Source organism: Dendrobates tinctorius, unplaced genomic scaffold, assembly GCF_039654945.1.
Source record: "Dendrobates tinctorius isolate UK_male_01 unplaced genomic scaffold, ASM3965494v1 ptg000036l, whole genome shotgun sequence".
Lineage (NCBI taxonomy): Eukaryota > Metazoa > Chordata > Amphibia > Anura > Dendrobatidae > Dendrobates > Dendrobates tinctorius.
The window spans coordinates 1,852,266-1,878,291 of NW_027361704.1; the positions used below are offsets into that span (position 1 = coordinate 1,852,266).

Below are 26,026 nucleotides of genomic sequence, written 5' to 3' on the forward strand. Positions count from 1 at the left end.
GGTGGAAAATAAGTATTTGGTCAGAAACAAAATTTCATCTCAATAGTTTGTGATATATTCTTTGTTGGCAATGACAGAGGTCAAACGTTTTCTGTAAGTCTTCACAAGGTTGCCACACACTGTTGTTGGTATGTTGGCCCATTCCTCCATGCAGATCTCCTCTAGAGCAGTGATGTTTTTGGCTTTTCGCTTGGCAACACGGACTTTCAACTCCCTCCAAAGGTTTTCTATAGGGTTGAGATCTGGAGACTGGCTAGGCCACTCCAGGACCTTGAAATGCTTCTTACGAAGCCACTCCTTCGTTGCCCTGGCGGTGTGCTTTGGATCATTGTCATGTTGAAAGACCCAGCCACGTTTCATCTGCAATGCCCTTGCTGATGGAAGGAGGTTTGCACTCAAAATCTCACGATACATGGCCCCATTCATTCTTTCATGTACCCGGATCAGTCATCCTGGCCCCTTTGCAGAGAAACAGCCCCAAAGCATGATGTTTCCACCACCATGCTTTACAGTAGGTATGGTGTTTGATGGATGCAACTCAGTATTCTTTTTCCTCCAAACACGACAAGTTGTGTTTCTACCAAACAGTTCCAGTTTGGTTTCATCAGACCATAGGACATTCTCCCAAAACTCCTCTGGATCATCCAAATGCTCTCTAGCAAACTTCAGACGGGCCCGGACATGTACAGGCTTAAGCAGTGGGACACGTCTGGCACTGCAGGATCTGAGTCCATGGTGGCGTAGTGTGTTACTTATGGTAGGCCTTGTTACATTGGTCCCAGCTCTCTGCAGTTCATTCACTAGGTCCCCCCGCGTGGTTCTGGGATTTTTGCTCACCATTCTTGTGATCATTCTGACCCCACGGGGTGGGATTTTGCGTGGAGCACCAGATCGAGGGAGATTATCCGTGGTCTTGTATGTCTTCCATTTTCTAATTATTGCTCCCACAGTTGATTTCTTCACTCCAAGCTGGTTGGCTATTGCAGATTCAGTCTTCCCAGCCTGGTGCAGGGCTACAATTTTGTTTCTGGTGTCCTTTGACAGCTCTTTGGTCTTCACCATAGTGGAGTTTGGAGTCAGACTGTTTGAGGGTGTGCACAGGTGTCTTTTTATACTGATAACAAGTTTAAACAGGTGCCATTACTACAGGTAATGAGTGGAGGAAAGAGGAGACTCTTAAAGAAGAAGTTACAGGTCTGTGAGAGCCAGAAATCTTGTTTGCTTGTTTCTGACCAAATACTTATTTTCCACCATAATATGCAAATCAAATGAAAAAAAAACAGACAATGTGATTTTCTGGATTTTTTTTTCTCAGTTTGTCTCCCATAGTTGAGGTCTACCTATGATGTAAATTACAGACGCCTCTCACCTTTTTAAGTGGTGGAACTTGCACTATTGCTGACTGACTAAATACTTTTTTGCCCCACTGTATGTATTCTATGTGTATATATCTACTCTATCTTTTCTATTCTTAACATGTCAGGGTGATTTTACTGTACGCCGGACATGAGTTGCTGGCTTTTTAAAGTACACCGGTGCCTAAAAATCGGACATCATTCGCATGGTGCGAGTGCTGTACGATTTTTTTCCTCGCGCCCATTGAGTTGCATTGGCGAGTCTCGTCTGAGATACTCAGCAAATCGCAGGATAATGCAATTTTTTTCTCAGTACAATTTTGGCTGAGAAAAAAATTGCAAATCAGATGCCACCCATTGAATAACATTGATCAGAGTGCGATCCGATTTTTTATCGGATTGCACTCGTCCGTATTTCTTGCAAGTGAGTATGAGCCCTTACAGTCACCACCATTAGAAGTTAAAATACCAGCAGACTCCTCCTTAAAAATCTCCTGTAATCGAGAAAGCCACGTTTGATCTCGAGCACGAAAATCCATCTGCTTAAGACTAGAAGCTGTGAACAACACAGAAACAATGTTATAAACCAGAGTCAAATAAGCAGGCCAAAAGAGGAAAACCTCTCTCCCAATATAAATTCACCAGAATAAGTAATGGAATAGTGGAATGTTCCAAAGAGGTGTATACACAAAAGAAAACGGAATGCAGAAGCACCACCAGCAAGGTAAAAAAAAGGATTTTTTATTTGAATATCATAAATTACAGTATTAAGGGGCCAGCAGGGAGACACGTGGACACCGCCGTTTTATATGGGTAAGCTGTGATCTATGTACCTGGTGGTAAATGTAGTACACGCCTATTGATTGGTCTTTACTCTTCCTTATGATTAAATATCATTTTTGGGTATCTACATATATTTCTTACATACGTTCCCACCTACCCTCGGTTACTTAGGTGCTCACTTTCTCCCTGCTGTAGCAGTATGTCTTCTCCTTTGCTTTCCTGCTTGTGTCATTTGGTATGATGTATTTCAATACTGTAATTTATGATATTTAAATAAAAATATGTTTCTTTTTATCTTGCTGGTGGTGCTTCCATACTCTTCTCTTCTGCATTTTGTTTTCTTTTATGTTGGGAGAGAGGTTTTCCTCTTTTGACTTCTGTGATATAAACTGCTTATTTGACTCTGGCTTATAGTAGCCCAGAAATGGCAGAATTTTAAGAGCACACAGATGTGAACCATGTGACGGACAAACTCCTGTTTAAAATAGCTGGCCTGTAGTTAACAATTTTTTCATTCGGCAAACCGGTGTCAACTCCAACAAAATTTTACAGTATCCAGAAATGGTAGAATTTTCTGTGCACTCAGATGTGAACTCTGTGATGGCCAAACCCGTTTAAAATAGCTGATCTGTAGGCAACTATTCTTTTATTTACCAAACTGGTGTCAATAACTTTTATAAGACACTCCAATAAAATTTTACAGTAGCCCAGAAATGGCAGAATTTTCAACACACTCAGATGTGAAACCTGTGATGGCCAAACCCATTTAAAATAGCTGGTTTGTAGGTAACTTTTATTTATTGAGCAAACTAGTGTCAATAACTTATATAAGACACTCCAAGAACATTTTATGGTAGCCCACAAATGGCAAAATTTTCTGTGCACTCAGATGTGATCTCTGTGACAGCCAAACCTCTGTTTAAAAATTAAGTGCACAGTAGGTAACTATTTTTTTCTGCAAACTGCTGTCAATAACTTGTGTAAGGGACTCCAACAAAATTTTACAGTAGCCCAGAAATGGCAGAATTTTCGGTGCACTCAGATGTGATCTCTGTGATGGCCAAATCCATGCTTAAAATAGCTGGAATATGGAAATGATCTGGGCTGTCTGTATTCTGCAGTGCCAACAAGTAAATGGAGCAAAAAAAAAATTGGTGTGCTCTTGATTGCTTTTGAAAAAAATAATCAGGATTAAGATATAAACAATATTATTCCTGGCCCCTGATACTTGGGGCTGTCCATAATCTAGCTACTCTCCTACCTCTCCCAAGGGGGAGAGGGTGAACACCACATCTCTGACACACCGGTGGAAGAGGTAGTTGACTCTGAAATGGCTCACCGCAATTGTCTCGCCGTCATGAGGCAAGAAAACATCTGGAAGATCCTGACCTGATGCTCTTTGTGGATAGTCCAAAGTATGCAGACCAAGAAGGCCGTTCACACACTGGTAAAGCAGTAGTCACAGAAGATACATGCTGCCAGCAAAACCACTGCCTCCACCCAAAGGCAGAACTGCGGGCCTTGACAGAAGAATACAAGAGGTCCTCTCTGCATGAAGCTATGATCTGGAGGGAAAGAGACTTCATCACGGCTAATGGAATGCTGGTCAGACACCAAAAAGCCATACAAGATCTAATGGAGTCCTTGTTGAGGCCAGGAAGAGTTGCGGTGGAAAAAGGTGAAGACACACACTGGAGACACCTCAAGGGAAGCAGTGGGCAGCAGACTAGCTGAAGTAACAGCAAATGAAGCAGCAGTGACACCACTTGACAAAGAAACATCTCATCTGTACTCTAATATGGATCCAGAAACAGAGGGAAAGGGATAACCCTGGAAAAAAAAGATGTCCTGACACTCCAGAAGCATCCAAAGAAGAAAAGAAGAAATGGACCCAAGATGAAGCTACGCAGGATGAAATATGCCTAAGGATGAACAAGGAAAATTTAAGGCCTCGAACAAAAAAAAACCCTACATACTTGCTGCTGGACAGGAAACAGGGGAGTCATAGCTTAAGAGTTTTAGCCCTTGGGTCACACAACACACACAAACACACAAACTAGCAGGTCCAACAAAACTCAGCCCTATAAGATCCTACTTGTAAATATTCACAGTATTAGGATTATACTTTGCTCACTATGATTGTCTATATGCAGACAATCATCACAAACATGTGACTAAAATTTATTCTCATGTTCCATCCATTCCAGATCCTGAGGACTTAGGAGCACACTAGATCCTGCCTGATGACCGAGTTCTCATCACCAAGAGGTTCAACAGATGTACCCTTGAACCAAGAGATGACAGCCCGTTCAGAATCCTGTCAACTATCTCAGCAGTCCATGGGTCCACGCTTCCAACTGCAAGGAGATGCCGGATCCAGAGTCCAGTGGCGGGGGCCACTCTTCATCCGTTTGGCACTTTTCCTTTTCCTAGCCCAAGGGGTAGTCAGTCACCAAGGGGTAGTCACTCATGAGAAGGGTATAGTGACATTCTCGTATAATGTCTCCACCCCAAGAGTAACATATCAATTTGACTACTGTCTCATAGTAGAACATCCAGGCCCCATGGCACAGTTTGACGTCTGGCTAAGTACACAATTCATCGGTGTCACTAATGCTGAAACAGGGGAAGGTTCAAACTGTGAGGATTGGTCACTTGGGTGGCACACTGGTGAAAGTGACAAGAGACATCAACCAGTCCAGGCCCTACAATGCAGAGACAAATGGGGAATAAGCCTATTAACACGCATGACCCTGTCCAAAGCCCCCTTTAAGGGCCAGAGGGGCCTTCCAGATTCAATACTCCCCATCACTGCCACTCATTGCCACTGCATAGTTCTGTACCTCACCATTGAGAACCCCTCAGAGATTGACCAAGGGTTATATGTACTGGGCTCAAGTACTAAACTTGGGAGGGAGGATGGTGACTAGAGTTGAGCGACTTTTGGTTTTTTAGGGTCGAGTTTCGTTTCATGAAACCCGACTTTTCCAAAAGTCGGGTCGAGCAAAATTGGCTGACTATAGGGAAAAGTCGGGGGGTCCGACCGAAATACGAAACCCAATGTAAGTCAATGGGGAATTAAAGTCGGCAGTGAGAGGAGGACAGGAAACACACCTACAGTGCCCATTTGAATGCCAAAAGCATCAATTATTATTACTTAAGCTTGTCAACCTTAATTTACTTCATAATACTAGTTACGCACTGAAAAATGGGGGTTATTTGGCTACAGTTGTGGGGGGGTAGGGCTGGCTCCAGGTTTTCGTGGGCCCAGGGCCAAAGAGCGCCCCTTTAACACATACCACAACTCATGATGCTCCGATACGGCAGAGAAATAGCAGTATAGTACAATGAAAAATACTTCACTTCTTACATCTCATGACTGATATCCATTTTATATTCTCCAATACCTCCAAAAACGGACAGTATATAACTCCATACAGTATTATGGCCAGCGCTTAGTGTGCTATACAGAGTAATGAGGCCCATATATTTATCCATATGGAATCATTGATCCCATATAATGTTTCAAACCGTATATGATGAGCTCCCCATAATGCTATAGTATATGTTGGTCCCAATGGATGAAGCTCCACTGTCTTATGGGCCCAAATAATGCTCCATATATAATGGGCCCCATTTCTACTGCTCTAGTGTATAATGGGCCCTGTAAATGCTGCTCCAGTGTCTGATGTCCACCTTTGGAATGCACCAGTGTATGGTGGGCCCCATATATCATTCATCATAGTATAGTGCTCCCCAAAAATTGCTGTCCCAACATTGAAAACAATTACATAAGTCTCTTTGCTAGGGAATCCCTGCACTACTCTGAACTCCTTGTCATCCCCATCTCCCATCTCACTGCACTTGGCTGTTTAGGCCCTCCCACCGGCAGAGACACTTTTGCGTACTATGCGGTGCCCTGTGCCAGTGCCATCGCCCATGAGTATGCCCCCCTCACCTGCTCAAGGAGACTGCACTTTCATCTGCACCTTCCTCTTTGTCACCGTGTAAGGTGGTAAAGTATGTGGGAAGGGGAACCTGAGTTTCCTCAGGGTCAGATTCTGGCAGTGTAGAGTGTGAGGGGAATGTAGTGGTCTGGGTCAATGTACCAGCAGCATCATCCAGCTGTGGCTTGGCCTCAGTGCACTTGTGGCGTCCCCAAGAGTACGGCCGCCACTGTGGCATTACCTTCCTCCTAGGGAGTGTGTTGTCAAGCTTGGGAGCAACGAAGGATCTCTCTAGCAATGAAACCAACACACAACACATTTCCCACTCCAGGCTAGCAGGGAGACCTCTGAACCTGACTGCTGAGGAGTTGCTCTCTGTGGTCGGGAGGAGGTAAGTTAGGGCACTCTGTGCAGGGAAGGGGAAGTGTGTGGACGTGAGAAGGGGAGCTGGAGGATGAGCAGAGTTAAGGCTCACTCCTAGCTGGAGCGCATGGTCCCGATTCCGGTCTCCGAGTTTGTAGGGACACTGACGTTCCTGCAACAGAAACCGGGGGAAGTAGCAGCTATAAATGCTCTGTACCCAACTAAGGCTCGGAGGCCCCAGCATCGACGTGTGAGAGCCAGAAGGAAAAGGCTACAGCAGTCTGCCATACAAGTAAAGTCTGAGGAACATCTGTTAGACAGGTGGCGCTTCAGTGAACCACGGTCCTGTGAGTGCTTCCCCCACGAGCGCTAGAAAGGAGACGTTCAGGAAGGTACATGTTGGCGGAGTGTTGGAAGGTAGCTTTCCATTTTAGTCCCGGAGGTTGGCTGAGGTCCTGACCCGGAGGACACAGCACGGAGGCAGGCATCTGTGTAACCTGCTGACTGTGAGTAAAGCTTTGGAACTGCACGCTCTGGTGTCCTAGTTATTCCAGCATCGCTACATCTGGGTACCAGCACCTACACCGTGTGTGCCATTCCCCCATCACTACATCTACACTTCCCTGGGACTCCAGCTCCACCTGTGGGGAGCTTCACCATCTTTGCTGCACAACACCATCAGTCCCAGAGGATCTGCATGCAGCGTCGGCCTAACATCTATGTTGCCGAACACCACAGGTGGCATCAAACTATCTATATAAACTCTTTACCATTATACCACGCCATTTACATGGGCACCCATGGCCACCGTACGGGTCACCGCTGCTGTGACACATCCCTCTGACACCGGCCCGGTACCGAGTACCCCACAGCCCTGGGAGGGCGACCCATATGCCGACTGCTGATCGGGCGGCGTTATTCCCACGAACCTCCAAACAGCGTCCATGAAGGCAAAGTTTTTGGCTTCCGGGGGCAGTATGATTGCAAAGCTGAACCTTAAAGGAATGTCCAAAAGGGCACCACCAGGAGTGGAGCCTGTGGCTTAATTGGACTCCACCCGGGAAACCACAACCATGCCACCTAAAGAAAAGATGCACACTTTGAAAGCTTTGTCGATTCTGTGTGTGGTGTGGTATGTGTGTTTGTAGTTGTGCTAGCGATTTCTCAGCTTTATTCCGTTACCAACCGAGACTCCGTCATGCCCCCGCAGTACGCGTCAAGCTTACTAGAGGGATAAGCGAGGCTCCGACACGTGAGATCGAGCAATAACAGGTCTAGCATTCCCGTACATGTACAGGCCTGCATGCACGCTACACTGAAAGGACCAGCTTTTATCGCTTACAGGTGCAGATAACCTGCTGAACTCCATTAGTGATGGGGATCTGGGATTCAGATTATTCCCCGCGAACGATGATTTCCCAGTAAGTTCAGGTCAACCGCAATTCCGGAGTTAGGCCTAACCGTCATTCCTGAAAAAATTACGTGTCCAAACCACAGGTGCTGTAGCTTGCTTAACAGCTCGGCAACCATTCTCAGGCCCAGTATGGATTCAACAACATTGTAGAAATTGATAAAGGGTACAGTTTCACTGGATAACACGTATATATGTAGCCTAGTTTACACATTAAAAATATATGTCTATAGATCAGGAGGCAGACTCAGAAGTTCTCAGGCCCAGTATGGATTTGACCAGATTGTACAAAGTTGAGAAAGGGTACTTTATCACTGGATAGCAGGTATATATAGCATAGTTTAAACATGTAAAATCTCCGTGTTCTCAGTATGGATTACACAGCAATCTAAAAATTGGAAAAAAGGAAATGCATTTGAGGCGTACACAACCATATACTTTTTGTGTTATTTTTAAATCTTCATATATATTTCTGTCTCAGTAATACAGTCCAGCCTCTCCGCAATAGGAAATGAGATGCATACAATTACTGACATAAAGGCTAGTGATTGCAGAAATCTAGGAATTACTATTCACGGGAAAAACTTCCGTCACAATTCTCATAGGCGATGCTGACCCTCAATTAATTTGTGTGTTGAGACAGTGAAAACATTTTTTTGTGAATAAAGTCTTGCTGTATCGCACTTCCGTTGATTCCATCACTGTTACTCATCTCAATCAATTTTTTTATCACAGGGAGCGATGTATACATGGTGCTCACTGGCTATCATGATCTGTCATGTAACTTTGGAGTGCAAAACACAGAAGCGACAGGCCGTAGGTGATTCTATTTGATTGGCATGAGAGGGCGCATTTTAAAATGTGCGCCGGAATGTCACACGTTTGTGAGTAGGAAAACTGTGAAAGCTGATGATAAACCACCACTGCATGTCATTGTGAGTCGACGTCCATAAGAAATGGAAGCCATTGATGATCTGGAGCTAGAGCCCGGCCAGCAGGACAGGGCATAGCTACATCTTAACCATCATCTTTCAGTTCAATCAATTTGCAGTGGCACTCCCAGTGAAGGATTTGACAGCCCAGACTACACAGCGGAGGAGCAGGGAGAGGTAAACATTGCAAATGCTGGGGCCCTGCCCAAGCAAAGGGGGCAAGAGTCGGCCTACCCATCTGTCCAGGGCAACAGCACTCGCACGGCTTCGTGCGCTAGGTGGTGACCCCGGCCATGGGGGGGGGCAGCCCAGTTAGAGTGGTTTACAAAGTGGCATATGTTGATGTGGGATATTCAGCTGCTGCAAAAGGTGAAATAGGTCAAGTTTGCGGAATAGGAGGAGGACCAAAGCAAGCCATTTTTCTGGCAACCTATGTGTCATCAAGGGAAGGTGGGACAAAATCCTTGGAAACCCATGCATGGTTCATTTTAATGAAGGTTAGATCATCCACATTTTGGGTTGACATACGGGTCCTTTTTTCTGTCAGGATTGATCCAGCTGCACTGAAGACTCTTTCCGATAGCACACTTGCAGCTGGGCAAGCGAGCTCCTGTAAGGCATATTGTGCCAATTCAGGCCAGGTGTCCAGTTTAGCGGCCCAATAGTCAAAGGGGAATGACCTGTGCGGGAGAACATCGATATGTGAGGAAAAGTAGTTTGTAACCATAGTTGACAACTGCTGTCTCCTGTCACTTTCCATCGATGCAGTATTACCAGTTGTGTGAGCTGTACTTGAAAAATCAGTCCACAACATTGTCATGAAACCCCTGTCTCCAACGCCACTTCTGCTGTGTGCACCACGAATGCCTCTGCCAAGCTGCCCCCGGCCCGTACGGCTCGTGTGAGAACCATCACCGCTGCTGTGTGCTGGGAATGCCTCAACCAACCGGTTTGCCAGAGTTGCTTGTTTATTAGCCAATATTAGGTCAAGGTTCTCCTGTGGCATGATGTTTTGTAATTTGCCTTTATAGCGTCGATCTAGGATGCTGGCCAACCAGTAGTCGTCATCGTTAATCATTTTGGCAATGCGAGGGTCCCTTTTTAGGATCTGCAAGGCATAATCTGACATGTGGGCCAATGTTCCCGGTGTCAATGATGCACTGCGAGTGGTGGTTGGAGGAGCACTTTCTGGAAAATCCACATCCCTCCAGTCATGCACAAACCCTGTACCAGACCTTGCCACGCCAACATTTTCACTTGCCCCACGAGATGCATCCTCCTCCCCTATGTAATCATCCCCATCATCATCCTCCTCCTCCTCTTCTTCCTCCACCTTGTCCAGGAGAGGTCCCTGAGCAGACAATGGCTGAATGTCATCAAGGATTCCCTCCTCCTCTTCCTCCTCATCAACATTGGCTGCAGACGCCTGCTCCTTAAGGTGCGTCAAAGTTTGCATGAGCAGACGCATAAGTGGGATGCTCATGCTTAGGATGGCGTTGTCTGCGCTTACCAGCCGTGTGCATTCCTCAAAACACTGAAGGACTTTATAGAGGTCTTTCAGCTTCGACCACTGCACACCTGTCAAATCCATGTCTGCTCTCAAAGTGCCTGGCCGTGTATCCTCCCACAAATGCATTATGGCCTGCCTCTGTTCGCACAGCCGCTCAACCATGTGCAGGGTGGAGTTCCACCTTGTTGCAATGTCGATAATGAGGCGGTGGTTGGGAAGGTGGTGCAATCGCTGCAGCTTCTGCATACGAATGGAGTGTACAGGCGACCGGCGGATGTGCGCGCACAGTCTTCGCATCTTCTGGAGCAGGGCTGTTAACTCCGGATAATTGTTGAGGAAGCACTGCACCACCAGGTTCAAGGTGTGAGCCAAGCAAGGTATGTGGCTGAGTTTTGAAAGGGCTATGGCTGCCACAAAATTACAGCCGTTATCACTAACTACCTTGCCTGCCTCAAGATGTATACTGCCCAGCCATCACTCAGTTTGTCGCTGAAAGTACTCGGCCAGCACCTGCGCGGTGTGTCTGTCGCCCAAACACATCATCTGCAACACAGCCTGCTGACGCTTTCCACTAGCTGGGGGGACACCTCGTGTGCAACAGTGGCAGCTGCAGATGGAGTGCTCGTACGACTGCGCTCTGTGGACGAGCTTTCGCTTCTGGAGGAGGAGGAGGATGAGAAGGGTCGAACGCCTATAGCCAACTGTTTCCTATGCCATGGGCTAGGCAGCACTGTCCCACCACCGCTGTCCCCTGTGGACCCTGCATCCACCACTTTAACCCAGTGCGCAGTGATGGACACGTAACGGCCCTGGCCATGCCGACTGGACCATGCATCTGTTGTGAGGTGCACCTTTCCACTTACTGACTGCTTGAGTGCATGGACAATGCGGTCTTTCACATGATGGTGGAGGGCTGGGATGGCTTTGCGAGAGAAGAAGTGGTGACTGGGTAGGTCAAAGCGTGGTACTGCATAGGCCATGAGTTCGTGGAAAGCTGCGCTTTCCACCAACCAATAGGGCATCATCTCTAACGAGATTAGTTTGGCAATGTGGGCGTTCAAACCCAGTGTACGCGGATGAGAGACTGGGTACTTTCTTGACCTACTCATAGTCTCTGGGAGGGTGAGCTGGACTTGAGAGCTGCATATGGTGGAAATAGCGGTGGACAGGGCGGACTGAGAGAGGGTTGATGATGGTGATGGAGTTGGTGTTCTTTCTGATGGCCTAGATTCAGTCTTTCGTTGATATAACAGTGGGATTCCTTGACTGCTTTGGCCTTGCAACGACACCTCAACATTTGCTGCTGTGCTAACCGGTGGGCTTACAGTGGGGGAAACAATGTAGCGTTGCTGACTACCTTCTTTGTGATCAGTTGCACATGTGGTACTTGAGGTTTGGTGTTGGTTGTGTCCACGCTTGCAAGTGCATGCTGGTTAAATGTCTAAGTATGCAACTGGTATTCAAATTTTTCAGATTTTTCCCTCGACAAAAGGTCTTTGCGCACTTCTTACAGATAACCTTGGCCTGATCATGATGATTTTGTTCAAAAAAGTGCCACACTGCACTCTTCCTACTTTGGAACTGGCATTCAAATTTTTCAGATTTTTCCCTCGACAAAAGGTCTTTGCGCACTTCTTACAGATAACCTTGGCCTGATCATGATGATTTTGTTCAAAAAAGTGTCACACTGCACTCTTCCTACTTTGGAAGACATTTTGCGGCTTAGCACGCTGTGCTATTTTGACCGTCTGGACAAGCTGTCCAGCAACTCTTTTGATTTTTGGAAACTGTCTTTGGAGTGCTCCGGGCCTGCCAGATAACAGCTGTTGCGATGTCGATGTCTCCTGTGGATGCTCCTCCTCCTCATCTGAGCTATTGGAAGCAGCACCCTCTTCCCCCAATGGATGCCAATCTGGGTCAACAACTGGGTCATCCATCACCTCCTCTTCAATGTCATGTGCACCTTCCTCTGTGTCACCGTGTATGGTGGTATAGTATGTGGGAAGGGGCACCAGAGTCTCATCAGGGTCAGAATCTGACACATTACACTGCGAGGACAATGTAGTGCTCTGAGTGAATGTACCAGCAGAATCATCTATCAGTGGCTGTGCATCAGTGCACTCCATGTCAGATTCATCTTGGCCTGGGTAATTCACCATTTCACTTGATAACCCAGGCATGGTATGTGAAAACAGCTCCATGGAGTAATCAGTTGTATGGCCTGCGTCATCCTTCAATCTTGGTTGGGGTGAAGGACACAAGGAAAGGTGTGGTTCATGAACATGAGCCTCCAATGACGACTCAGTGCTTTTATTTTTTACAACTTCAGAAGAAGAGGCGATAGAGCTGGAGGCTGAGTCAGCAATGTAAGCCAAAACTTTTTCCTAAAGCTCTGGCTTTAAAAGCGGTTTGCCAACTCCTAGAAAACTAAGCCTTCGAGGCCTTGTGAAGCCAGATGATGACGCAGGCTCAACACCTCCTGCATTCGGTCCTATTTTGCTTTTGCCACTACCATCAGATCCACCACCAACACCATCATTACCAGCTGGCAAACCCCACCCAATTCCACGGCCTCTTCCACCAGCCTTCCTCATTTTTGGTAAAAATGTACACAAAATCCCACAAACTATATAGTAATGTAAAACAAGGTACAAGGTGCATATAGGACAGGGGAGATGTAGAATTTCTGAACACACTTGTGGACACTGTTGGATTGTGTGAGGCCCAGTGAATATCACACCGTTATGTCACAGGCTCAATGCCGCAGGTGTGAAAAATGTCACTATAGGACAGGGGAGATGTATAATCTCTGAACACACTTGTGGACACTGTTGGATTATGTGAGGCCCAGTAAATATCACACCGCTATGTCACAGGCTAAATGTCGCAGGTGTGAAAAATGTCACTATAGGACAGGGGAGATGCAGAATTTCTGAACACACTTGTGGACACTGTTGGATTGTGTGAGGCCCAGTGAATATCACACCGCTATGTCACAGGCTCAATGTCGCAGGTGTGAAAAATGTCACTATAGGACAGGGGAGATGTAGAATTTCTGGACACTGTTGGATTGTGTGAGGCCCAGTGAATATCACAACGCTATGTCACAGGCTCAATGTCGCAGGTGTGAAAAAGGTCACTATAGGACAGGGGAGATGTAGAATTTCTGAACACACTTGTGGACACTGTTGGATTGTGTGAGGCCCAGTGAATAACACACCGCTATGTCACAGGCTCAATGTCGCAGGTGTGATAAATGTCACTATAGGACAGGGAAGATGTAGAATTTCAGAACACACTTGTGGACACTGTTGGATTGTGTGAGGCCCAGTGAATATCACACCGCTATGTCACAGGCTCAATGTCGTAGGTGTGAAAAATGTCACTATAGGACAGGGGAGATGTAGAATTTCTGAACACACTTATGGACACTGTTGGATTGTGTGAGGCCCAGTGAATATCACAACGCTATGTCACAGGCTCAATGTCGTAGGTGTGAAAAATGTCACTATAGGACAGGGGAGATATAGAATTTCTGAACACACTTGTGGACACTGTTGGATTGTGTGAGGCCCAGTGAATATCACACCGCTATGTCACAGGCTCAATGTCGCAGGTGTGAAAAATGTCACTATAGGACAGGGGAGATGTAGAATTGCTGAACACACTTGTGGACACTGTTGGATTGTGTGAGGCCCAGTGAATATCACAAAGCTATGTCACAGGCTCAATGTCGCAGGTGTGAAAAATGTCAATATAGGACAGGGGAGATGTAGAAATTCTGAACACACTTGTGGACACTGTTGGACTGTGTGAGGCCCAGTGAATATCACACCGCTATGTCACAGATTCAATGTTGCAGGTGTGAAAAATGTCACTATAGGACAGGGGAGATGTAGAATTTCTGAACACACTTGTGGACACTGTTGGATTGTGTGAGGCCCAGTGAATATCACACCGCTATGTCACCGGCTCAATGTCGTAGGTGTAAAAAATGTCACGATAGGACAGGGGAGATGTAGAATTTCTGAAAACACTTGTGGACACTGTTGGATTGTGTGAGGCCCAGTGAATATCACACCGCTATGTCACAGGCTCAATGTCGCAGGTGTGAAAAATGTCACTATAGGACAGGGGAGATGTAGAATTTCTGAACACTCTTGTGGACACTGTTGGATTGTGTGAGGCCCAGTGAATATCACACCGCTATGTCACAGGCTCAATGTCGCAGGTGTGAAAAATGTCACTATAGGACAGGGGAGATGTAGAATTTCTGAACACACTTGTGGACACTGTTGGATTGTGTGAGGCCCAGTGAATATCACACCGCAATGTCACAGGCTCAATGCTGTAGGTGTGAAAAATGTCACTATAGGACAGGGGAGATGTAGAATTTCTGAACACACTTGTGGACACTGTTGGATTGTGTGAGACCCAGTGAATATCACAACACTATGTCACAGGCTCAATGTCGCAGGTGTCATAAATGTCACTATAGGACAGGGGAGATGTAGAATTTCTGAGCACACTTGTGGACACTGTTGGATTGTGTGAGGCCCAGTGAATATCACACCGTTATGTCACAGGCTCAATGTCGTAGGTGTAAAAAATGTCACTATAGGACAGGGGAGATGTAGAATTTCTGAACACTCTTGTGGACACTGTTGGATTGTGTGAGGCCCAGTGAATATCACACCGCTATGTCACAGGCTCAATGTCGCAGGTGAGAAAAATGTCACCATAGGACAGGGGAGATGTAGAATTTCTGAACACACTTGTGGACACTGTTGGATTGTGTGAGGCCCAGTGAATATCACACCGCTATGTCACAGGCTCAATGTCACAGGTGTGAAAAATGTCACTATAGGACAGGGGAGATGTAGAATTTCTGAACACTCTTGTGGACACTGTTGGATTGTGTGAAGCTAAGTGAATATCACACCGCTATGTCACAGGCTCAATGTCGCAGGTGTGAAAAATGTCACTATAGGACAGGGGAGATGTAGAATTTCTGAACACACTTGTGGACAATGTTGGATTGTGTGAGGCCTAGTGAATATCACAACGCTATTTCACAGACTCAATGTCGCAGGTGTGAAAAATGTCACTATAGAACAGGGGAGATGTAGAATTTCTGAACACATTTGTGGACACTGTTGGATTGTGTGAGGCCCAGTGAATATCACACCGCTGTGTCACAGGCTCAATGTCGCAGGTGTGAAAAATGTCACTATAGGACAGGGGAGATGTAGAATTTCTGAATGCACTTGTGGACACTGTTGGATTGTGTGAGGCCAAGTGAATATCACACCGCTATGTCACAGGCTCAATGTCGTAGGTGTGAAAAATGTCACTATAGGACAGGGGAGATGTAGAATTTCTGAATACGCTTGTGGACACTGTTGGATTGTGTGAGGCCCAGTGAATATCACAATGCTATGTCACAGGCTCAATGTCTCAGGTGTGAAAAATGTCACTATAGGACAGGGGAGATGTAGAATTTCTGAACACACTTGTGGACACTGTTGGATTGTTTGAGACCCAGTGAATATCACACCGCTATGTCACAGGCTCAATGTCGCAGGTGTAAAAAATGTCACTATTGGACAGGGGAGATGTAGAATTTCTGAATACACTTGTGGACACTGTTGGATTGTGTGAGGCCCAGTGAATATCACAACGCTATGTCACAGGCTCAATGTCGTAGGTGTGAAAAATGTCACTATAGGACAGGGGAGATGTAGAATTTCTGAACACACTTGTGGACACTGTTGGATTGTGTGAGGCCCAGTGAATATCACACCGCTATGTCACAGTCTCAATGTCGCAGGTGTGAAAAATGTCACTATAGGACAGGGGAGATGTAGAATTTCTGAACACACTTGTGGACACTGTTGGATTGTGTGAGGCCCAGTGAATATCACACCGCTATGTCACAGGCTCAATGTCTTAGGTGTGAAAAATGTCACTATAGGACAGGGGATAAGTAGAATTTCTGAACACACTTGTGGACACTGTTGGATTGTGTGAGGCCAAGTGAATATCACAACGCTATGTCACAGGCTCAATGTCGCAGTTGTGAAAAATGTCATTATAGGACTGGGGAGATGTAGAATTTCTGAACACACTTGTGGACACTGTTGGATTGTGTGAGGCCCAGTGAATATCACACCGCTATGTCACAGGCTCAATGTCGTAGGTGTGAAAAATGTCACTATAGGACAGGGGAGATGTAGAATTTCTGAACACACTTGTGAACACTGTTGGATTGTGTGAGGCCCAGTGAATATCACACCGCTATGTCACAGGCTCAATGTCGTAGGTGTAAAAAATGTCACTATAGGACAGGGGAGATGTAGAATTTCTGAACACTCTTGTGGACACTGTTGGATTGTGTGAGGCCCAGTGAATATCACACCGCTATGTCACAGGCTCAATGTCGCAGATGTGAAAAATGTCACTATAGGACAGGGGAGATGTAGAATTTCTGAACACACTTGTGGACACTGTTGGATTGTGTGAGGCCCAGTGAATATCACACCGCTATGTCACAGGCTCAATGTCGCAGGTGTGAAAAATGTCACTATAGGACAGGGGAGATGTAGAATTTCTGAACACTCTTGTGGACACTGTTGGATTGTGTGAGGCCAAGTGAATATCACACCGCTATGTCACAGGCTCAATGTCGCAGGTGTGAAAAATGTCACTATAGGACAGGGGAGATGTAGAATTTCTGAACATACTTTTCGACAATGTTGGATTGTGTGAGGCCCAGTGAATATCACAACGCTATTTCACAGGCTCAATGTCGCAGGTGTGAAAAATGTCACTATAGGACAGGGGAGATGTAGAATTTCTGAACACATTTGTGGACACTGTTGGATTGTGTGAGGCCCAGTGAATATCACACCGCTATGTCACAGGCTCAATGTTGCAGGTGTGAAAAATGTCACTATAGGACAGGGGAGATGTAGAATTTCTGAACGCACTTGTGGACACTGTTGGATTGCGTGAGGCCAAGTGAATATCACACCGCTATGTCACAGGCTCAATGTTGTAGGTGTGAAATATGTCACTATAGGACAGGGGAGATGTAAAATTTCTGAATACACTTGTGGACACTGTTGGATTGTGTGAGGCCCAGTGAATATCACAACGCTATGTCACAGGCTCAATGTCGCAGGTGTGAAAAAGGTCACTATAGGACAGGGGAGATGTAGAATTTCTGAACACACTTGTGGACACTGTTGGATTGTGTGAGGCCCAGTGAATAACACACCGCTATGTCACAGGCTCAATGTCGCAGGTGTGATAAATGTCACTATAGGACAGGGAAGATGTAGAATTTCAGAACACACTTGTGGACACTGTTGGATTGTGTGAGGCCCAGTGAATATCACACCGCTATGTCACAGGCTCAATGTCGTAGGTGTGAAAAATGTCACTATAGGACAGGGGAGATGTAGAATTTCTGAACACACTTATGGACACTGTTGGATTGTGTGAGGCCCAGTGAATATCACAACGCTATGTCACAGGCTCAATGTCGTAGGTGTGAAAAATGTCACTATAGGACAGGGGAGATGTAGAATTTCTGAACACACTTGTGGACACTGTTGGATTGTGTGAGGCCCAGTGAATATCACACCGCTATGTCACAGGCTCAATGTTGCAGGTGTGAAAAATGTCACTATAGGACAGGGGAGATGTAGAATTGCTGAACACACTTGTGGACACTGTTGGATTGTGTGAGGCCCAGTGAATATCACAAAGCTATGTCACAGGCTCAATGTCGCAGGTGTGAAAAATGTCAATATAGGACAGGGGAGATGTAGAAATTCTGAACACACTTGTGGACACTGTTGGACTGTGTGAGGCCCAGTGAATATCACACCGCTATGTCACAGATTCAATGTTGCAGGTGTGAAAAATGTCACTATAGGACAGGGGAGATGTAGAATTTCTGAACACACTTGTGGACACTGTTGGATTGTGTGAGGCCCAGTGAATATCACACCGCTATGTCACCGGCTCAATGTCGTAGGTGTAAAAAATGTCACGATAGGACAGGGGAGATGTAGAATTTCTGAAAACACTTGTGGACACTGTTGGATTGTGTGAGGCCCAGTGAATATCACACCGCTATGTCACAGGCTCAATGTCGCAGGTGTGAAAAATGTCACTATAGGACAGGGGAGATGTAGAATTTCTGAACACTCTTGTGGACACTGTTGGATTGTGTGAGGCCCAGTGAATATCACACCGCTATGTCACAGGCTCAATGTCGCAGGTGTGAAAAATGTCACTATAGGACAGGGGAGATGTAGAATTTCTGAACACACTTGTGGACACTGTTGGATTGTGTGAGGCCCAGTGAATATCACACCGCAATGTCACAGGCTCAATGCTGTAGGTGTGAAAAATGTCACTATAGGACAGGGGAGATGTAGAATTTCTGAACACACTTGTGGACACTGTTGGATTGTGTGAGACCCAGTGAATATCACAACACTATGTCACAGGCTCAATGTCGCAGGTGTCATAAATGTCACTATAGGACAGGGGAGATGTAGAATTTCTGCGCACACTTGTGGACACTGTTGGATTGTGTGAGGCCCAGTGAATATCACACCGTTATGTCACAGGCTCAATGTCGTAGGTGTAAAAAATGTCACTATAGGACAGGGGAGATGTAGAATTTCTGAACACTCTTGTGGACACTGTTGGATTGTGTGAGGCCCAGTGAATATCACACCGCTATGTCACAGGCTCAATGTCGCAGGTGAGAAAAATGTCACCATAGGACAGGGGAGATGTAGAATTTCTGAACACACTTGTGGACACTGTTGGATTGTGTGAGGCCCAGTGAATATCACACCGCTATGTCACAGGCTCAATGTCACAGGTGTGAAAAATGTCACTATAGGACAGGGGAGATGTAGAATTTCTGAACACTCTTGTGGACACTGTTGGATTGTGTGAAGCTAAGTGAATATCACACCGCTATGTCACAGGCTCAATGTCGCAGGTGTGAAAAATGTCACTATAGGACAGGGGAGATGTAGAATTTCTGAACACACTTGTGGACAATGTTGGATTGTGTGAGGCCTAGTGAATATCACAACGCTATTTCACAGACTCAATGTCGCAGGTGTGAAAAATGTCACTATAGAACAGGGGAGATGTAGAATTTCTGAACACATTTGTGGACACTGTTGGATTGTGTGAGGCCCAGTGAATATCACACCGCTGTGTCACAGGCTCAATGTCGCAGGTGTGAAAAATGTCACTATAGGACAGGGGAGATGTAGAATTTCTGAATGCACTTGTGGACACTGTTGGATTGTGTGAGGCCAAGTGAATATCACACCGCTATGTCACAGGCTCAATGTCGTAGGTGTGAAAAATGTCACTATAGGACAGGGGAGATGTAGAATTTCTGAATACGCTTGTGGACACTGTTGGATTGTGTGAGGCCCAGTGAATATCACAATGCTATGTCACAGGCTCAATGTCTCAGGTGTGAAAAATGTCACTATAGGACAGGGGAGATGTAGAATTTCTGAACACACTTGTGGACACTGTTGGATTGTTTGAGACCCAGTGAATATCACACCGCTATGTCACAGGCTCAATGTCGCAGGTGTAAAAAATGTCACTATTGGACAGGGGAGATGTAGAATTTCTGAATACACTTGTGGACACTGTTGGATTGTGTGAGGCCCAGTGAATATCACAACGCTATGTCACAGGCTCAATGTCGTAGGTGTGAAAAATGTCACTATAGGACAGGGGAGATGTAGAATTTCTGAACACACTTGTGGACACTGTTGGATTGTGTGAGGCCCAGTGAATATCACACCGCTATGTCACAGGCTCAATGTCTTAGGTGTGAAAAATGTCACTATAGGACAGGGGAGATGTAGAATTTCTGAACACACTTGTGGACACTGTTGGATTGTGTGAGGCCCAGTGAATATCACACTGCTATGTCACAGGCTCAATGTCTTAGGTGTGAAAAATGTCACTATAGGACAGGGGAGATGTAGAATTTCTGAACACACTTGTGGACACTGTTGGATTGTGTGAGGCCAAGTGAATATCACACCGCTATGTCACAGTCTCAATGTCGCAGGTGTGAAAAATGTCACTATAGGACAGGGGAGATGTAGAATTTCTGAACACACTTGTGGACACTGTTGGATTGTGTGAGGCCCAGTGAATATCACACCGCTATGTCACAGGCTCAATGTCTTAGGTGTGAAAAATGTCACTATAGGACAGGGGATAAGTAGAATTTCTGAACACACTTGTGGACACTGTTGGATTGTGTGAGGCCAAGTGAATATCACAACGCTATGTCACAGGCTCAATGTCGCAGTTGTGAAAAATGTCATTATAGGACTGGGGAGATGTAGAATTTCTGAACACACTTGTGGACACTGTTGGATTGTGTGAGGCCCAGTGAATATCACACCGCTATGTCACAGGCTCAATGTCGTAGGTGTGAAAAATGTCACTATAGGACAGGGGAGATGTAGAATTTCTGAACACACTTGTGAACACTGTTGGATTGTGTGAGGCCCAGTGAATATCACACCGCTATGTCACAGGCTCAATGTCGTAGGTGTAAAAAATGTCACTATAGGACAGGGGAGATATAGAATTTCTGAACACTCTTGTGGACACTGTTGGATTGTGTGAGGCCCAGTGAATATCACACCGCTATGTCACAGGCTCAATGTCGCAGATGTGAAAAATGTCACTATAGGACAGGGGAGATGTAGAATTTCTGAACACACTTGTGGACACTGTTGGATTGTGTGAGGCCCAGTGAATATCACACCGCTATGTCACAGGCTCAATGTCGCAGGTGTGAAAAATGTCACTATAGGACAGGGGAGATGTAGAATTTCTGAACACTCTTGTGGACACTGTTGGATTGTGTGAGGCCAAGTGAATATCACACCGCTATGTCACAGGCTCAATGTCGCAGGTGTGAAAAATGTCACTATAGGACAGGGGAGATGTAGAATTTCTGAACATACTTTTCGACAATGTTGGATTGTGTGAGGCCCAGTGAATATCACAACGCTATTTCACAGGCTCAATGTCGCAGGTGTGAAAAATGTCACTATAGGACAGGGGAGATGTAGAATTTCTGAACACATTTGTGGACACTGTTGGATTGTGTGAGGCCCAGTGAATATCACACCGCTATGTCACAGGCTCAATGTTGCAGGTGTGAAAAATGTCACTATAGGACAGGGGAGATGTAGAATTTCTGAACGCACTTGTGGACACTGTTGGATTGCGTGAGGCCAAGTGAATATCACACCGCTATGTCACAGGCTCAATGTTGTAGGTGTGAAATATGTCACTATAGGACAGGGGAGATGTAAAATTTCTGAATACACTTGTGGACACTGTTGGATTGTGTGAGGCCCAGTGAATATCACAACGCTATGTCACAGGCTCAATGTCGCAGGTGTGAAAAAGGTCACTATAGGACAGGGGAGATGTAGAATTTCTGAACACACTTGTGGACACTGTTGGATTGTGTGAGGCCCAGTGAATAACACACCGCTATGTCACAGGCTCAATGTCGCAGGTGTGATAAATGTCACTATAGGACAGGGAAGATGTAGAATTTCAGAACACACTTGTGGACACTTTTGGATTGTGTGAGGCCCAGTGAATATCACACCGCTATGTCACAGGCTCAATGTCGTAGGTGTGAAAAATGTCACTATAGGACAGGGGAGATGTAGAATTTCTGAACACACTTATGGACACTGTTGGATTGTGTGAGGCCCAGTGAATATCACAACGCTATGTCACAGGCTCAATGTCGTAGGTGTGAAAAATGTCACTATAGGACAGGGGAGATGTAGAATTTCTGAACACACTTGTGGACACTGTTGGATTGTGTGAGGCCCAGTGAATATCACACCGCTATGTCACAGGCTCAATGTCGCAGGTGTGAAAAATGTCACTATAGGACAGGGGAGATGTAGAATTGCTGAACACACTTGTGGACACTGTTGGATTGTGTGAGGCCCAGTGAATATCACAAAGCTATGTCACAGGCTCAATGTCGCAGGTGTGAAAAATGTCAATATAGGACAGGGGAGATGTAGAAATTCTGAACACACTTGTGGACACTGTTGGACTGTGTGAGGCCCAGTGAATATCACACCGCTATGTCACAGATTCAATGTTGCAGGTGTGAAAAATGTCACTATAGGACAGGGGAGATGTAGAATTTCTGAACACACTTGTGGACACTGTTGGATTGTGTGAGGCCCAGTGAATATCACACCGCTATGTCACCGGCTCAATGTCGTAGGTGTAAAAAATGTCACGATAGGACAGGGGAGATGTAGAATTTCTGAAAACACTTGTGGACACTGTTGGATTGTGTGAGGCCCAGTGAATATCACACCGCTATGTCACAGGCTCAATGTCGCAGGTGTGAAAAATGTCACTATAGGACAGGGGAGATGTAGAATTTCTGAACACTCTTGTGGACACTGTTGGATTGTGTGAGGCCCAGTGAATATCACACCGCTATGTCACAGGCTCAATGTCGCAGGTGTGAAAAATGTCACTATAGGACAGGGGAGATGTAGAATTTCTGAACACACTTGTGGACACTGTTGGATTGTGTGAGGCCCAGTGAATATCACACCGCAATGTCACAGGCTCAATGCTGTAGGTGTGAAAAATGTCACTATAGGACAGGGGAGATGTAGAATTTCTGAACACACTTGTGGACACTGTTGGATTGTGTGAGACCCAGTGAATATCACAACACTATGTCACAGGCTCAATGTCGCAGGTGTCATAAATGTCACTATAGGACAGGGGAGATGTAGAATTTCTGCGCACACTTGTGGACACTGTTGGATTGTGTGAGGCCCAGTGAATATCACACCGTTATGTCACAGGCTCAATGTCGTAGGTGTAAAAAATGTCACTATAGGACAGGGGAGATGTAGAATTTCTGAACACTCTTGTGGACACTGTTGGATTGTGTGAGGCCCAGTGAATATCACACCGCTATGTCACAGGCTCAATGTCGCAGGTGAGAAAAATGTCACCATAGGACAGGGGAGATGTAGAATTTCTGAACACACTTGTGGACACTGTTGGATTGTGTGAGGCCCAGTGAATATCACACCGCTATGTCACAGGCTCAATGTCACAGGTGTGAAAAATGTCACTATAGGACAGGGGAGATGTAGAATTTCTGAACACTCTTGTGGACACTGTTGGATTGTGTGAAGCTAAGTGAATATCACACCGCTATGTCACAGGCTCAATGTCGCAGGTGTGAAAAATGTCACTATAGGACAGGGGAGATGTAGAATTTCTGAACACACTTGTGGACACTGTTGGATTGTGTGAGGCCTAGTGAATATCACAACGCTATTTCACAGACTCAATGTCGCAGGTGTGAAAAATGTCACTATAGAACAGGGGAGATGTAGAATTTCTGAACACATTTGTGGACACTGTTGGATTGTGTGAGGCCCAGTGAATATCACACCGCTGTGTCACAGGCTCAATGTCGCAGGTGTGAAAAATGTCACTATAGGACAGGGGAGATTTAGAATTTCTGAATGCACTTGTGGACACTGTTGGATTGTGTGAGGCCAAGTGAATATCACACCGCTATGTCACAGGCTCAATGTCGTAGGTGTGAAAAATGTCACTATAGGACAGGGGAGATGTAGAATTTCTGAATACGCTTGTGGACACTGTTGGATTGTGTGAGGCCCAGTGAATATCACAATGCTATGTCACAGGCTCAATGTCTCAGGTGTGAAAAATGTCACTATAGGACAGGGGAGATGTAGAATTTCTGAACACACTTGTGGACACTGTTGGATTGTTTGAGACCCAGTGAATATCACACCGCTATGTCACAGGCTCAATGTCGCAGGTGTAAAAAATGTCACTATTGGACAGGGGAGATGTAGAATTTCTGAATACACTTGTGGACACTGTTGGATTGTGTGAGGCCCAGTGAATATCACAACGCTATGTCACAGGCTCAATGTCGTAGGTGTGAAAAATGTCACTATAGGACAGGGGAGATGTAGAATTTCTGAACACACTTGTGGACACTGTTGGATTGTGTGAGGCCCAGTGAATATCACACCGCTATGTCACAGGCTCAATGTCGCAGGTGTGAAAAATGTCACTATAGGACAGGGGAGATGTAGAATTTCTGAACACACTTGTGGACACTGTTGGATTGTGTGAGGCCCAGTGAATATCACACTGCTATGTCACAGGCTCAATGTCTTAGGTGTGAAAAATGTCACTATAGGACAGGGGAGATGTAGAATTTCTGAACACACTTGTGGACACTGTTGGATTGTGTGAGGCCAAGTGAATATCACAACGCTATGTCACAGGCTCAATGTCGCAGTTGTGAAAAATGTCATTATAGGACAGGGGAGATGTAGAATTTCTGAACACACTTGTGGACACTGTTGGATTGTGTGAGGCCCAGTGAATATCACACCGCTATGTCACAGGCTCAATGTCGTAGGTGTGAAAAATGTCACTATAGGACAGGGGAGATGTAGAATTTCTGAACACACTTGTGAACACTGTTGGATTGTGTGAGGCCCAGTGAATATCACACCGCTATGTCACAGGCTCAATGTCGTAGGTGTAAAAAATGTCACTATAGGACAGGGGAGATGTAGAATTTCTGAACACTCTTGTGGACACTGTTGGATTGTGTGAGGCCCAGTGAATATCACACCGCTATGTCACAGGCTCAATGTCGCAGATGTGAAAAATGTCACTATAGGACAGGGGAGATGTAGAATTTCTGAACACACTTGTGGACACTGTTGGATTGTGTGAGGCCCAGTGAATATCACACCGCTATGTCACAGGCTCAATGTCGCAGGTGTGAAAAATGTCACTATAGGACAGGGGAGATGTAGAATTTCTGAACACTCTTGTGGACACTGTTGGATTGTGTGAGGCCAAGTGAATATCACACCGCTATGTCACAGGCTCAATGTCGCAGGTGTGAAAAATGTCACTATAGGACAGGGGAGATGTAGAATTTCTGAACATACTTTTCGACAATGTTGGATTGTGTGAGGCCCAGTGAATATCACAACGCTATTTCACAGGCTCAATGTCGCAGGTGTGAAAAATGTCACTATAGGACAGGGGAGATGTAGAATTTCTGAACACATTTGTGGACACTGTTGGATTGTGTGAGGCCCAGTGAATATCACACCGCTATGTCACAGGCTCAATGTTGCAGGTGTGAAAAATGTCACTATAGGACAGGGGAGATGTAGAATTTCTGAACGCACTTGTGGACACTGTTGGATTGCGTGAGGCCAAGTGAATATCACACCGCTATGTCACAGGCTCAATGTTGTAGGTGTGAAATATGTCACTATAGGACAGGGGAGATGTACAATTTCTGAATACACTTGTGGACACTGTTGGATTGTGTGAGGCCCAGTGAATATCACAACGCTATGTCACAGGCTCAATGTCGCAGGTGTGAAAAAGGTCACTATAGGACAGGGGAGATGTAGAATTTCTGAACACACTTGTGGACACTGTTGGATTGTGTGAGGCCCAGTGAATAACACACCGCTATGTCACAGGCTCAATGTCGCAGGTGTGATAAATGTCACTATAGGACAGGGAAGATGTAGAATTTCAGAACACACTTG

At 45.7% G+C, this 26,026-nt stretch overlaps 1 protein-coding gene across 3 annotated transcripts in view; it reads right to left on the reverse strand.

Annotated features, from left to right (window-relative positions):
- The window catches only part of LOC141087864 (A-type potassium channel modulatory protein KCNIP1-like), a 1,937,055-nt gene that overhangs the window by 1,799,935 nt on the left and 111,094 nt on the right, over positions 1-26,026 (reverse strand). The window lies entirely within an intron of this gene.